General features: G+C 49.3%; 1 protein-coding gene across 4 annotated transcripts in view; it reads left to right on the forward strand.

Annotated features, from left to right (window-relative positions):
- pnt (ETS transcription factor pointed) overlaps positions 1–14,623 on the forward strand; it is a 206,586-nt gene that overhangs the window by 101,241 nt on the left and 90,722 nt on the right. Inside the window, exon 1 of one of the 4 annotated variants that reach the window (XM_075691880.1) lies at positions 8,582–8,944. The exons of the other annotated variants lie outside the window; for them this stretch is intronic. The gene's annotated coding sequence lies outside the window, so the exon portion shown is untranslated. Of the gene's footprint in view, positions 1–8,581; positions 8,945–14,623 lie in introns of those variants that run through there. 4 annotated transcript variants of the gene reach the window in all.

Consider the following 14,623-nt stretch of genomic DNA (forward strand, 5'->3'; position numbering starts at 1 on the left):
ACAGCAAAAAGTTGAGAATGCCTCTTATAGAACATGGCATTTAATAACGTGCACGGACACTGGATAAAGAGTCCTCTGTTGCCATGAAAACATATGAAGCCAGGCAGCTCATTACGAATATTAATTTCAGCACGTTACGCCCGCAACGTTTGTCATCTTCACATCCGCGGCATTTGACACGCGAAGCTTTATCAATTAGCAACAGTTGATCTACCAGCGTATGATGTATAGAGTGGAGTACGTGTTCCTATCCGCCAACCAGTTTTCGTCTGCTGTTCTGAGTGCTGAGGCGACCGGTAACTAGCTTGGCTCTAAGCCGCGAAGCAGCTTCGCTTACAGGATTCACGTCTCAGAAATCGAGAATATCCAGAGGTGGCAAGCATTATTATAGCTCGCCTGGGCTTTCTTCTCAGCGTGCTTCGGACACGTACTACGTTTGCCGTCGTTGAAGCTACAGGTCAGAGATAAGATAAAAGGCCGAAACGGGAATGGCGTAAAGGATAAAGATTGCGGTGAAGGGGGGTGGTTGTAGGGCGGCTACAGATGTGCGAGTTCGCGTTATCAGCACCGCCATTCATTCTCTCTGAGCTTCGCACCCGCCGTCCAAACAGGACGGCACTCAGACCGTCGATTGCGCAATGTAAGCAGCGAAGCAGCTGCTTGTGATGGTGCGCTCTAGCCGACGGACTCACGAAGATTAATTAGGCAAACGGGCGAGCGCTTGGAACATTCGATTTTCTGGCTCGAAGTATGGAAGGTGCCATTAGTAATGGAAAACTGGCTTACCGAGAAGATTATTGTTTTTCTTTCCTCTTCGCGAACGCCGCTATTTAATCACATTCTAAGGGCTGCGACAGAGTACACATTAATATATCATATAGCAGCGGCAAAAAACAAAGTGGGGTGACGTAATTAGGAAATTCGCAGGCGCAAGTTAGAATCAGGTATAGCGCAAGACGGGTGTCATTGAAGATCGCAGGGAGAGGCCTTCGTCCTGCCGTGGACATAAAAATAGGCTGATAACGATATCATGTTTGTGGAGACGAACTGGTCTACGTACCACCCCGCGCCCCTTCCGCCCTGCTTGGTGAGTTCCCTTTCTGGGGACGCTCTGTTCACGTGTCTTGTTTATCCACCTGATCGACGGATTCCGGGTCAAAATGAATGCGCTACTATTTACGATTTCGGAATCGCACGAAAACGTTTAGAGAAGGAAATACCTGACTGTTTCCGCACTACTCGGGATCCTTTCGCGAACACAGGTTGATCCCGTACACACGGAAAAATCCTGTTCTCCACTTGTCAAATAACAAATAGTTTGTCTCTGCGCTGAAGCAACAATTGTCTGTGCAGAGTTGAGAAAGCGCGCGGTCAGTTTGAATGCGAAATATGGAGTTCGCGGCAGTCTTGTCCGGATTCTCCGTGTACAACTCAATAAATTTTGTGCGGTGGCTCGTGAAACGAAGATCAATAAGATTGGAATTGAGTTACACGTGAATTTTCTGAGAACGTTCGTCTCGTAGCACAGTTTACATGGACCAGCAGTGTGGCACAGAAAGGTCGACATTACACGCTTCAACACAGACCCACTACAGACGCATTGAAAATTTCTTTTTTTTTTTTTCAATATGGACTTGAGTGAAGGCTCTACTACCGTGGAGCCAGTTATGAATCAAAATGATTCTGAAATTGCGTAGTAACTGTGTACGATAACCGATGGTGGCGCAAGGCTCTCAAGGTTCTCTATATTTACGCGCACACAATGAGCAGACAGCCGACCTCGAAGCCCTATGGTGCTAATAAAGCTCGCGCGTTTTGCCAGGCTGGAGAGCTCCAACACGAACTGCCGCCGCGCCTCAGCAAGGCCCAGCGGGCGCGTTATTTCTGGATCCTCCCTGGTTCCAGCACCAGCGCCTACGACTGAGCCTTCATTGAGACCAGCTCATTAAGCCCCGGGCTTCGCCTGAATGGAGCGACGAGCGCCAGTGGAGATCGCACGTGCTTCGCCGGTTTCCCGTGGAAAGAAGCATCTCGTTCTCGCATTTGCCGCCGCGTTTTGGAAAGCGTTTTGTTAGCTTTATTCACAATTTTTTTTTTCGTGTAGATTTCACGGCTGTTTGCCGCCGCAAAAGCTGACTCCACCCGGCACCAGTGCCGCCGTCCTCGGCTTGTCTGCAAAATAAACACGCCGCAGCTGTGCTGCTCTCTGCAGGGAGCATAGTTCAAGGGACGGTATACAAATAGAAGCCGACGTCTCCTCCTCGCGCACGGCGCTGTCTCTCTCCCGAGTCCTCTTTTTGGGAACATATCTTTATTATTTTCTCTCTCCCTCTCGTCCTTTGTTTCTTGTCGGCAAGGGTTGCGGCAGAAAATGCCTACGAATTTGCTTACAGAGCCAGCGATTCCTCTTTCCGCTGAGTCTGCACAGCGGTTTCGCTCCGCCGCCTCTGGTCTGCGGTTTCTCTTTCCTGCGCTCTCGCCGCTCTAGTTTCTCTTTCTCTTTACTTGCGCTCTCTGCGCGCTCTCTTTCCAAGTTGCCTCCTCTCCTTGATTTTCTTCTCTCAACTATTGTTCGCCGCTTGTTCGGTAGATGGCGCTAGCAGTCGTGGCGTGCGTTGTTTCGCGTGCATTCTACTGGTTGGAACGAGCCAGCGTCAGCCAGCGTTTGGCCGTTCGGCTTCAGTTCTCAGTTGCATTGCGTAGCTATTCCGTGGTCTTAAACTGGACCCTTCTCAATGTATATTTAAGAGGCCTACGTGTCAATCATACGTACGTTTTGAATAAGAGTTTGATAATTTATTGAAGGGGTGGTGTAATTACAGGCGTGACTACAACAATCATGGGGGCATGCCACCTAATTGTTAGTTTTCATTCCAGCCGACCCGTCTCAATAAATTTCGCCTGCCGCACCTGCTTTAACTGACCTTTAGAAATTTTCTCGGAAAATTACAGTATTTAAATAAGTCGGAAAATATAAATGCGGAATTACATCATCAAATTTAACCGTATCGTGTGGCATTGTAGGTGCAGATGTTTGTAAACGGGCAGGCTGTCTCTGATGAAACGAAGCCCTCGACCGTAGCCTGTGTTACAACCGACCTTCGGATACGCCTAGTGATAAAGTGATAGGCCTAGTGAAACGCGCAACATTGTGCGATAAGCGATTTGGCTCGGAGCTTTCTTATCATCGTACTGCGGCTCACAGTTGCGCCGGCACAGACTGGCGACCCATGGAACAAAACGCCCGCGTATGCGTCCTACGCGGGACGAACGTTGATTGCACCTACAACAATGAAGCCAGGAAAGCTACCAGTGCTGGAATTGTTCAAGTTGTCATAATATGCCTCGAATATTGGCAACGTCGGCGCTTCACCATCAGCGCTGCCAGTATCTGCACTGGAAATTTGTGCAGAAGCATGTTTTTCAATCCGGTACATTACGATTTGGAATATTTCGATAAAATCAACGTCTGAAACTGATTTTGCATGTGTTTGGTTATTTGAAAACTCCGTTACGTGATTTAAAAGCACTGACTGAAGTACGGGTGATCTTGCTTTCCGACTTAGCACAAAGTGGCGGGAAGACAGCAACATCGTCCTTGTTTCTTTTTTGTTTGTGTTTGTCCGCCACATTGTGCTAAGTCGTCATAACCCATGGAGGAAGGACAACTTCCTCCAAGTCATAGCTACAAACCCTCATCTGCACCTGTTGCAACCTATATAAAAAAAAAAAATTCTGACCCGTGTGAAAGGTTAGCGTTTCAATATTTGCTATTTATCTAAGCCCTTTTTCGTCATAGCTGCAGCGCTTTTATCACACCTGTAGGATCTCAGAGGTTAGATATCGACACGAAAGCACGCCTTCGTAGTCAATTTTCGCTGCGCACTAGCCCTACTAGCTGGCCAAGGTTTCCGACCAGATGCCACTGCCCTGGGTGTGGTGGCGCCATCCTGAGGGCGAGGTGCGAAACGTTGAGAGAGTGGCTTAGCATCCTCCTCCTTCTCTACCGCACCCTCATCCTCGCTTCCGCCTCATTTCCTTGCTGTGTCCATTCGTTGTCGTCAGTTGTGTAGCCTATGCCTGCGCTGTCGGTTGTTTTCAGTTGGTCACTTTTTATTTATTTTTTTCATGTTTATTATTATTATTATTTTTTTCGACCGACTGTCTTAAGCATACTTTCCCGACAACATTTCACTCTCCCATTATCTCCTTGCTTTCGTGCACGTTTTGGCATCATTTATTTATTTTTTCTTATTTTATTGCCAAGCTTGCATAAATTTCTGTGCACGAGTCTGTCCCCATGATATACACGAAGACTCGGTGCTCCTATTTGCAGATCATTGTCGTAAATGTAGTGGATTATTTACATCTTTTCCGCGTGAGGCTTTATTTGGAGCAGCTTTTTTTGAATGACGCAAAGCAGGGGTAAGAGTTAACCATCACGCTAGCAGTCTTGTAATTCACTTATGCATCTCTGTCAGAGCTGTAAGCGCGCCCGGGCTATAGATTACGACGAGAATTCCTCGTATACCTTGTCAGTCCGCGTCATGCCTGCTCCTTTATTCTTTTTTCTTTGTCCGCAATGACTTCCCTCGTGCTATTTTTGTGTTTTCCTTTTAATTGCCTTCAATTCTAGCGTCTTACGTCAACCGGCTCGGCGTCAGCGTCGCCTCTCACTGTCAGCAGAGGCAGGAAAGGGGACACTGCTGACTCGCCCGTCAGACGACGAGCAGCAGCTTTCAAACTCGCGCTCGGTGCTGTTCGCCACAGTCGAGCAGCCACGGCCTTGGAACCGTCTGTTCTCTCTGGCGAGCCCGACAGCTCGTAGAGATAGCCGCCACAGCGCTGCCTCGTTGAGTAACAAGTGGGACAGCAGAAAGAAAGACGCTTCATTTTTTTTTTCTCATTGAAAACAAACGCATGCAAAGTCCAGAAGCGCTGCAGAGATAAACGCTGGCGGCCGGCAGAAATATAGGCACGAACGAGTGCACGCAGCAGCGAATTTTTCAAGGGCAGACAAATTGTAAGCCACCCAAGCGTAGACATAACAAAAGGTGGCACGCGTTGGCTTCCCTGCCCCCTCTTTCTTGGCACCTCGGCGCTCCTCAGGAATCGCGCGTTCTCCGTCATCAGTCATCGTCACTTGCGAAACTTTTTCGCACGTATTTTCCAGGCGTAACAGTTTCTGTAGTCTGCCTCTGCGCTCATGGGGCTGTTGCTGAACGAAGACTTCGTTCTCATTAATAGTTGATAATAGAGCGAGGAGGGAGGCGCAATGCTAATAAGCATGTATGCTTGTATTTCTTTCACGCAGCATCAGGTACGCTACTGCCGCAAACCTTGAAGGCTGTAGGCAAGGGATAGTCATAGAAATGCCATCGTTTAACGCTGATATGAACGTTTACACTAGCTTCTTTTTCTCTTTTCTCAATTTAGGCTGTGTACCAAACCTGGAGTTTAACCGTTTGCTTGCACCGGGAAAGTTAACCCGAACTCGCGAGCACTCTATCTGACCACTGAGGTATGATTCTACCTTAACGCTTGTGATTTTTTAAATTCTTATGTTTCCCGGTTATCCGGTAACAATTTGTTTGGCTGTATTAACGACATGTATCTACAATCAGTGAGCAGAGGAGCGCTCGTGCTAGACGCGACGACTTCCTTTTTTTCCCCTACGTCAGCATCTGGAAATGCTGGAATAGTGACCTCCACAGAAAAGTCACTGTGCCAGGAGCCTGCTGCTCGTGTTCAAAGGGTTTGGAAAACTTTGGTGGCCTTGGTGGCAACGTCGGTTTCGTGCCCGAATGGCTAATTGAAAGCTTATTTGCCTGGAACCGCACTGGTGGTGACGTTGAGGGCCACAGCTTTAACAGACCCCGATTGCTAGCGGCTGATATCCGCGGCTTCATAATGTCCACCAGAAACGCGTGTGGTGTGGTATCTTCTAACCAAAGACGACCGCCTGGCACTGCGCTCCCTCTTCGGCCTAGCTAGCAGAGATAGCGAGCGGCACTCCTTTTGAGGCAGAGACGAGCGAGACGCTGCAAGGTTGTGTGGGTCAAGGTCAAGTTTGACGAGCCCGCTCTCTTGCTGAAGCCGGCGAAGTAGGTCCGCGCTGCGGGAGAGTGGCGGTCACTGCTTTGTTTGTGAGGCGGCTCCTTTCAAAGCTGCTTGCAAGGCGGACTTGCTACCAGAGCGAGCTTACGTTTTCTTTCTTTCCTTCCTTCTTTCTTTCTTTCTTTCTTTCTTTCTTTCTTTCTTTCTCTTGACCTTTCGTAGAATGATAGGGTAGGATCGGTGGGAAATCGGGTGGGAAAGATAAAGCCGTGCAGAGAAGCTAACGACAGGAATCGGCACCAATATGTTCAGCACTCGACTTCAGCCAATATTTACGTCATCAGATGATACTGTTCTATGTGAAATCGAAGCCCTTGTAAGAAGTTCTATTGCAGTATCAGAAAGAACTCGTCGCTTTCTTGCAGGTGTCGATCAAAAAATGTATTGATGAACAACAGCGCATGCTTTTCTAATCTCTCTCTCTCTCTCTCTCTCTCTCTCTCTCTTTTATTCTAGCAGTAAATTTTGAACATGAGCGCATGCTTTCTCGCTTGTTAGTTTCCCGCCAACGTTTTGCGCTTCCGCTTCCTTTTTCATGGTATTGATCTTCAATCAACCAACCAAGTTCTTCGTGCTTCTGAACGTATAAGCTTGCTGACAACAGTTCGATCGACATTGTTGAATCGGCGCATCTGGAGGGCGCTTTAAATTTAATCTCCATCACCGTAGTCGGCGCGATAATGTGCATACGAGCTCTGCGTGCAGTGTACTGAAGGCCGTTCCTCGTCTCCCGCCTCCCCAACTCCTACGTAAGCTCCCACGAGCGATGTTCCGGTTCCGTTTGTTCGTTTTGTTCGCCGATGCGGCCGGCCTCAGTGAGCCGCAGTGCGTGACAACGAAGACGTCGCCCCCTCGGCAGAACGACGAGTGAGAGCGCTTCGTCCCTTTTGACACCAGAGAGCGAAGTAGAACGAGAAGGTCTACCGCACTGACCTTCTGTTTCGACTCGGCGAGTGCTGTTCACACTTTCCCTTTTCTCTGCTTGTCATTCCCTTGCGCTCCTCGTCGCCTGCTGCCTGCTGACGTGCTCGGTTTCGTCAAAGTGCAGCGAAATAAGGCTGCTCCTCCTCCTCCTTGTGGCCCGTCGCACGCAAGCAAGATGCGTTCTCCCGCTCGTATCGCTGTCGCAAGGGCGATGCCGCGCGAGCGGCGACTTCGCGGCTGGCCCGCGGCGTGACATCGCGAGGGATGGGCCGCGGGGGCGCGACTTCCTTTTCCTGTCTCAGAAATGCGCTGCGCGCTGTCGATAAGGGCTGCCGCATCGTTGCTTTCCAGGAGCGATCGCCGTTGCTGCTTCCGCCGTTGCTGCCGCTCACGACCACACAGTGAAGCCTCTCGCAGCATGTCGCTGCACGCGCCCGAGCGCACCACTGCTTGTGCTGAGGGCCCGAGCCTCTACGCCTATCGCACTCGCGCAGCTTGGATGAAGGGCTTGCCCAAGCTGTCTTGTGGAAAGCAGGGCTTGTTAGAGTTGTGAAAGGCCCGCTATCTCGAATCTTTGGAAGGGCTCGTGGCTTGCTCCGCAAAACTTTGGGTGAACACAAGGGACATGCTGGCTTCAATGCTTGGTTTGGCTGCTGATGCCGAGTGTAAGACAGATTCCTTCCGAAACCATCCAGCTGCATTTTTCACGGTGAATTCGTAGTCGCAATTGATAATGGGAAATAACCGCTGAGCCTACAACAATGAAGCTGTTGAGGCTATAAAGCAATGTGTTGCGGCAGTGCTACAAACGAATATTGCACTTTGCAAAAGTCATCATCGTAGAAATTACGTCTCCGGTGCTCTTGAACGAAATGATCGAGCCCGCGATCGCATGACCCGTAGCGCATCGCTATAGCGATTGAGCCACCAATCGCCGGCAATCATAGCCATTCATTTTTCATTACGTTCCCGTGCCACGAGCGACCGCAGTAGTGGCGCTGCTCGTGCGACTGACTGGCGATAAGATTCGGGGTGATCCAGCTTTTAGCTTGTTTATGTTAGCCACCTAAAAGAGCATTCCTTAGGGTTGTTCATACTTGGGGTAGATACGCCTGAAAATTGTGTCGGCTATGACATGCAGACGTAGTCGTAGTTTACAAGTTCCTAACTGTAGGCTCGAGCTATGCCATTTTTTTAAAGGCAACAGACTCTTTCGGATGGCAGCGGTTATCTGAATTTGAAGCGCAGAAGTTGCGTGCTTTATCTCACAGTACCACCGCACCTGCCACACGGCCTCTAGCGGAAAAAGCGTCGAAAGGAGTGGCTTCCGACATTTCACCGATGAGATTTCTTCCAGCACACATTCTTCTTGTTCTTCTTTTCTAGTTAACGCTGCCGTGTACAAAAAGAAGCCAATTTCAAAGTGAGAAACTGCTATTGGCTGGCACATCTCCTTCGCTAGCAAGCCCAGGAGGCGTTTCCGTTGAACGAGTGCCGCGCCATCGCACAAGACCGACGCGAGGGTTGAGCTTTTGTTCGTTTCACTTTTTCCTCGCGAGTCTTTAAACACGCCACTCTACCAAGCTCCGCCCCCGTCGAAGCCTTTCGTACCAGGGCGACCACATTGTTTTTCTCATTGTCGGAACTTGTGCCCTTACTCCACTTTGATGTTAGTGCCCGGCAAGAAGATCTGACATGTAGGGTCGTGTGTGCTGTATAGTTCAGTTGCAAGACGTGTCGGGATTGCTTAGGGCTTAAGTGTATGTACTGAAGCAACGACTATTTACTGCGATCTCAATTTGATCAGCATCTGGTCTCCAAGTAGAAAAGGGCACATTGTGGACGAACTCATGCATCCGTAAACTAACGCGGGCTTACTTATCGGACCTGAAGCGAATTAGAGGTAAGTGAAACGCCTTATCTTAACCTCCCTTAATAACGTTTAATGGAAGACTGGGAGCATCGTCGCATCGACTTATCGCATTCAGAGCTAAGTTAAAATTGCCTTTAGCTACCAACCCATTATAAACCAATAAATAAATATTTGTTTGAGAAAGAAACGGCAAAACTCACTAAATTGCTCGTGTAGTGGGACAGTTTCATCGTATGTATACGGGCATACTTTCAAGCTAATCCCATCAACCTATGAATCTTGAACATTTCTTGGAACCAGTCTTTGTGCAGGGACGTGAGGATTTCTGCATTCAGTGCGTGACTCTCTGGGAATATTGTGCACGCTTGCGAGTGCATACGTGCAATCGGTGTGCAAGTTTCCAATATAGCTATAAAGATATTGATGGGACCCGCCATTGCAAGCACCAATACAATCTGTTCATCAGCGAGGGGCCTTCAATTCTAGGAACGCGCCCACGTGTGCGCGAGCAGAGTACAGTGATCCTAGGAACCGATAAGACAGCTATTGGTTGTGGCGGTGATGACGGCGGCAGAAGTTTGCCCACCGAGAGCTGTTTCCCCATCTTGACCACCTGTTCTCCATGGGCAGCCACCATTGGTTCGGTTCGGATGGAGTTGTGCGCCCGCAGGTGTTGTTACGTGTCCACCGATCTGCCTATCGTGAACACGTGTTCTTTTTTTTTCTCTCTCTCTCTTCCTTGCCGTACGCCTGATCCGGCTCGAAATCATTCTTACTTTAAGTTTTCTCTTTAGCACTTTGCATATGCAATTGCTTGTCTGTGTGTCGCCACTCCTTAGCTGTAGTATCCTGACAGGCCGCGGGATAGCGCAACGTTTCCACTTCTCGAAGATATCCACTCATGCCTCGTTTCTTCCGCCCCCGGTTCATCATCCGTCGTATTTTGGTCATCGTACGTGTTTTGTCACTGTCACGTTTGCAACGCTTTACTTAGTGTCGGGCTTCCAAGCCTTTCTTTGGCTTCGGCCGGGAGCGACCGTTGCGACCTTTCTGTCTCACGGGTCGCGGGGGTCAGCGTGCGTCTGCGACAGAGCTAGTCTCGAAAAGCGTCTGTCTCGCCATCCTTTCTCTCTTCCCCTCCGCTTGTTCCTTAACCAGGCCCAGCCAAATACTCTTTTTGATTCGTTATTTTTCTTTGAAGTTGTCAAGACAGCATAAAAAAAGGATGTCCTTCCTCCTGGTGACTGACTTTGTGAAACCTGCGTGTCTTCACAGTTTTCATTATTTGAGAGCGCACGATACAAGCAAGCTGCGATGGCCGGCACCATTGTGCCGTGAAAACGCGTGCCGGTGCGCCCGCGCTCCGACTGAAGCATCGCGGAGGAAGAAAAGAAACGCAAGTCATAAAATATTTTAGATAAAAATCTACAAGTCTTAGAAGATCTGCCAAAGAAGGCCGGGGAGGGGGGGGGGGTGGCGTTGGCACGCGATAGGAAGGAGGGTGTTCGCTCTATGGCCGGTATTCATTCAGTTGGTGTCACGCTTTGCCGTATACGCACGGCGGCACAGGCGGCATTGAGGAGCAAGAGGGATAAAAAAGGGGAAGAAAAGAAAACCAAGACATGCCATATAAGAACCTTATGGAAAAGGAAGAAAACCGCGAGACGTATAGAGGGCGGGAGGGGGGTGGCGTAGGCGAAGAAGGTCTCCCGCCAGGCAGGAGAAAAAAGCAGGGGACGAGGGGGGCGGTGGGGGGGGTAGTTCACGTCTCTCCCTGGGGGGAACAACCCCTGGCCCTACGGTTTTCTGAGCTTTCCCCTCGTTTTCGTCGACGAAGGCAGCTCCTTGGGTTCTCTAGCAGAACGGGAACCCGCGCGGTGTGGCTGGCGGAAGGTCCTCGACCAGCTGTCCGACTTTCCCACGGCGCTCGCAAGCAGACGCGAAAGGTTGAAGGGGAGAGAGGTGGGGGGGGGAGGTGCCTGTCCGTAAAGCGGGGAAGTCTGCTGGCTTTCGCGCCCCGCTGCCGCTGGCTCCGTGGTTCCACAATCAACAGCCGGAGCCGCAGCACGCACTGGCGCTGCCGTTCCGACACCGTGCCACTGACCACACTGAGCCTCCCCGTCTGGGCCTAGAAGAAAGAGTCAACGTTGATGAGGCTGTGCGGCAGGCTACTGGCGATGCCGCGACCCGGAACGCTGTACACGGAACTTTCACCTGCTCCTGCAAGCTCTCGCACCGCCAACTGCTTTGCTGATTTTTCTCCGAGCTTGCGCGATAAAGGGTGGGGAACGCCAAATGCAGATGCACGCAGCGTGAAAAAAAAAAAAAAAAGAAATATCACGGAGCTACGATCCTGTACAATAGCGCATAAGACCATTACTGCATGGTCGACACCGATACAGGCGGAGACATATGCTGCAGCTGGGGTGTAAACTGTTGTCATTAAATAAAAATCATTACAAAGTATGCCCCTAGTTCATAAAATCGTGGCCGCGCTGAACAGAAGGGTATGTTCGCGTGTTCGTGTGTGCGTGCGTACGTGTGTCAGCCAATCCTTTGCTATTGCGATTAACGGGGTCTGTTCTGAACCTCGGAGGCTTTGTAAGAATGCCGCCATCACAACCCATCGCAGCAGAGGGCGGCGAGGGCACTGTTGCAGTTTTTAAAGGAAACAGAATTGGACAAGCGGCTGCAACCTGAACAGATGTTTATAGTGCTGCAAGTGCTACTGTGCTGTGCAGTGACAGTATGTGGTGACAGTGACCGACTGTGATTGTATTTCTATGCTCCTTTCTTTCTTTATCTCTCCTTTGTTACTCCCTTACCTCCCCTCCTCTCTCTCCCCAGCGTAGGGTAACAAACCGGATGTTCCCCGCTGGTTAACCTCCCTTATTTTCCCCTTTCCTCTGTCTGTCTGTCTGTCTGTCTGTCTGTCTGTCTGTCTGTCTGTCTGTCTGCCTGGGGCAGCTTGCATTATTATTTATCGACGTCCAGCTTAAATTACTGTTGATAAGATTTCGCGGCCCTTCATTAATAAGAATTTAAACAAAATTATTAGGGAATTCACAAATAATGTAACTAGTTAGCGCAAGCGGCGACGAAATGCCCCGCGCCGAGTTTGGGTCCTGAACACGTTCGGTGCTGCCAACAATATCACTCGTGTGCTCTGAATTTCCTTTACAGTACGCCAGGCTCTTACGTTCACGATGTCAAAACACACGCATTTAATGTGCAGTTTTAACGGTGATAGTCGCTGGAGATAAATCGTTTCGGTCTATAAGGAAGCCACACGGTATTAAGCCAGGTCAGGGGTCATTAGCGTGGAACGCATAGCTACGTTTTCGGCGAGACAGGCAGTGGAACAACCAAAAGGAAACGCTCTATGTGCATGCAGGAGCGAGAGCGCTTTATTTATTTTGCCCCAGCCGACTTCACGCACGGCTCGGTTCGATGGGCACAATGTAATGAGTTGCTGTACAATTTCCGTCCGTTCTAGTGCGAGGATAGGAAACTACTTGTTTTCCTTAAGTCAGTTTTCAGGTTGCATAATCGAGCGCTTTCTGCAAAGACGAAGTACGCAGTATGCATGCCTCCGTGATTGGTTTGTATATTCCAAAGTTGCCACATGCAGGTAAAAAAGAAAAAGAAACCGTGACCTCCAGTCTAGCCGTACGTGTGCTCTTTTTAAGAAGACGAGGTGCGGAAAGTTGCGACGCAGATGAACCTCTTCCAATTAAAGTACGCTCTGTAAGACTCTGAGAAATGAAGGAGGAAAGTTCAGTCTAGTCCTGTAGATTTACCCTCCACTAACACGATATAGATTACATGTAAGATTTGTGCGCGAATACGTCTCTTGATTTTTCTACCGCGTGGCATAGATTCTATGTGGACATATGCGAAAGAAATGAAGAAAGAAAAAGAAAGGAAAAGCCGAACATGCGCAATCGCAGGCGCCATATTGTGGTGAGGCAAAAATAAGAGGCACGAGCGAGCGCGTTCGAGAAACAAACACAAGCCCCGAGCGAAGGCGAATGAGTCGCTGTGCAGTTGTGGGTGGCCAGCCATGGCGGGCGCACAATGAGTTGTGTTCGCTCCACCCTCGGCTTTTCGCTGTGACCGCTCCCCGCGCAGCCAATTGACTCACTTTTCTCCGTCCGTGTTCACGCTTGCAGGATTACGGGCCTCAGACTTAATTTCCGTCGTCGCTAGACTCTCAAGGGCTTGCGTAGTAATTTCAGGCATTGTTGCGTGCAGGCACGCGCTGCGAGCAAAGAACGCAGAGAAAGCGTGCACATGTTGTTGAGCGCGCACTCTTCGCGTAAGAAAGCACTTTCAAAATAGCGTGTTTATGTAACGTATGTGTGGGCGTTGTGCACGTGTATAGAAAGAACCCTCGACGGTCAGGTCTGCGCACAGGCAGAACGAGAGGCCTTACGACCGTCTTGCGACCGATCGTAAGTTTTCACTGCTGTCGTTTTGTAATGTATACGAACGCAACGCAGTGGACACCCGATGCCACGATGTTTCGCGAGAACAACTGAGATGACTAATTGTTGCAGTCACGGGAACGCCCTCTGCGAAACGGGGGAAACGATCGGCTCTGACTGCAGCTCACCTCATCTACAATTGCTTTCGCTGAAGTCACCTGCTGTCGGTGCTGGGACAAGCTCAGCAACCGTTTTACCACGTTCACGTGTTCTCAGCTGTAAGCGCTGCACACATCTGATGCTTGAATGTAGATCGCAGTTAGGCGCGCAAATCTAGTGCATGCGCTAAGCCTGCGCAGTCGAAAACTGTTCCTCGTTCTGGTGTAACCCACAACCACTATATGATATATAGTGGAAACGAAATCAAAAGTACTAATTGTCCGACAGACTTAGAATACTGAAAGCTTGTTTTACGTTGTCGTGCAGTTGTCGCTGTGTGCTGCTGAGCAAGTTTCAACAACTTAATCTTGCACGAACTGCACTTAATGATATATTCTTTCGAAAGGGAGCGTCGACTCGACATGGGGCTCGGAAAGCTGTAGTGGAATTTTTGTCAATCACAGGACTAGTTTTTCACTCTGCGTGCGACTGTGTGATATGTTCTTTATTCCCCTCTTTTTGTACTTCCTTTATTTCCCTCTCCTTTATTTCTCTTTGTGATGTATGTTTGCATGCTAAGATTACTACTAATGCTAATAATAATAATAATAATAATAATAATAATAATAATAATAATAATAATAATAATAATAATAATGGAGACGAACAGTAATACAGATTGGAAACGGCTACCGTGTTAAAGCTTTCAGCGCGCACGTCCCAGCATTGTACCAGGTTGAGAAAGATGAATGAAATGAAATTATATGATTTTACGCGCCAAAACCACGATCTGATTATGAGGCACGTCGTAGTGGGGGACTCCGGAAATTTCGACCACCTGAGGTTCTTTAACGTGCAGCTAGATCTAAGTACACGGGTGTTTTCGCATTTCGTCCCCATCGAAATGCGGCCGCCATGGCCGGGATTCGATCCCGCGACCTCGTGCTGAGTAGCCCAACTACATAACCACTAAGCAACCGGGTGAGGAAGATGAATGAAGCGTCGTGATAAGAGGAAGCGGCCCCGTTATGACGTCGTCAGCGAAACTTACACCAACTTCTCTCACTACAGCGCTTTACTTTTTGCATTAAACACCGCCTCATTGTTCCTGTTTTCCGGTCTG

Source organism: Dermacentor variabilis, chromosome 5 (genome assembly GCF_050947875.1).
Source record: "Dermacentor variabilis isolate Ectoservices chromosome 5, ASM5094787v1, whole genome shotgun sequence".
In the NCBI taxonomy this organism is placed as follows: domain Eukaryota; kingdom Metazoa; phylum Arthropoda; class Arachnida; order Ixodida; family Ixodidae; genus Dermacentor; species Dermacentor variabilis.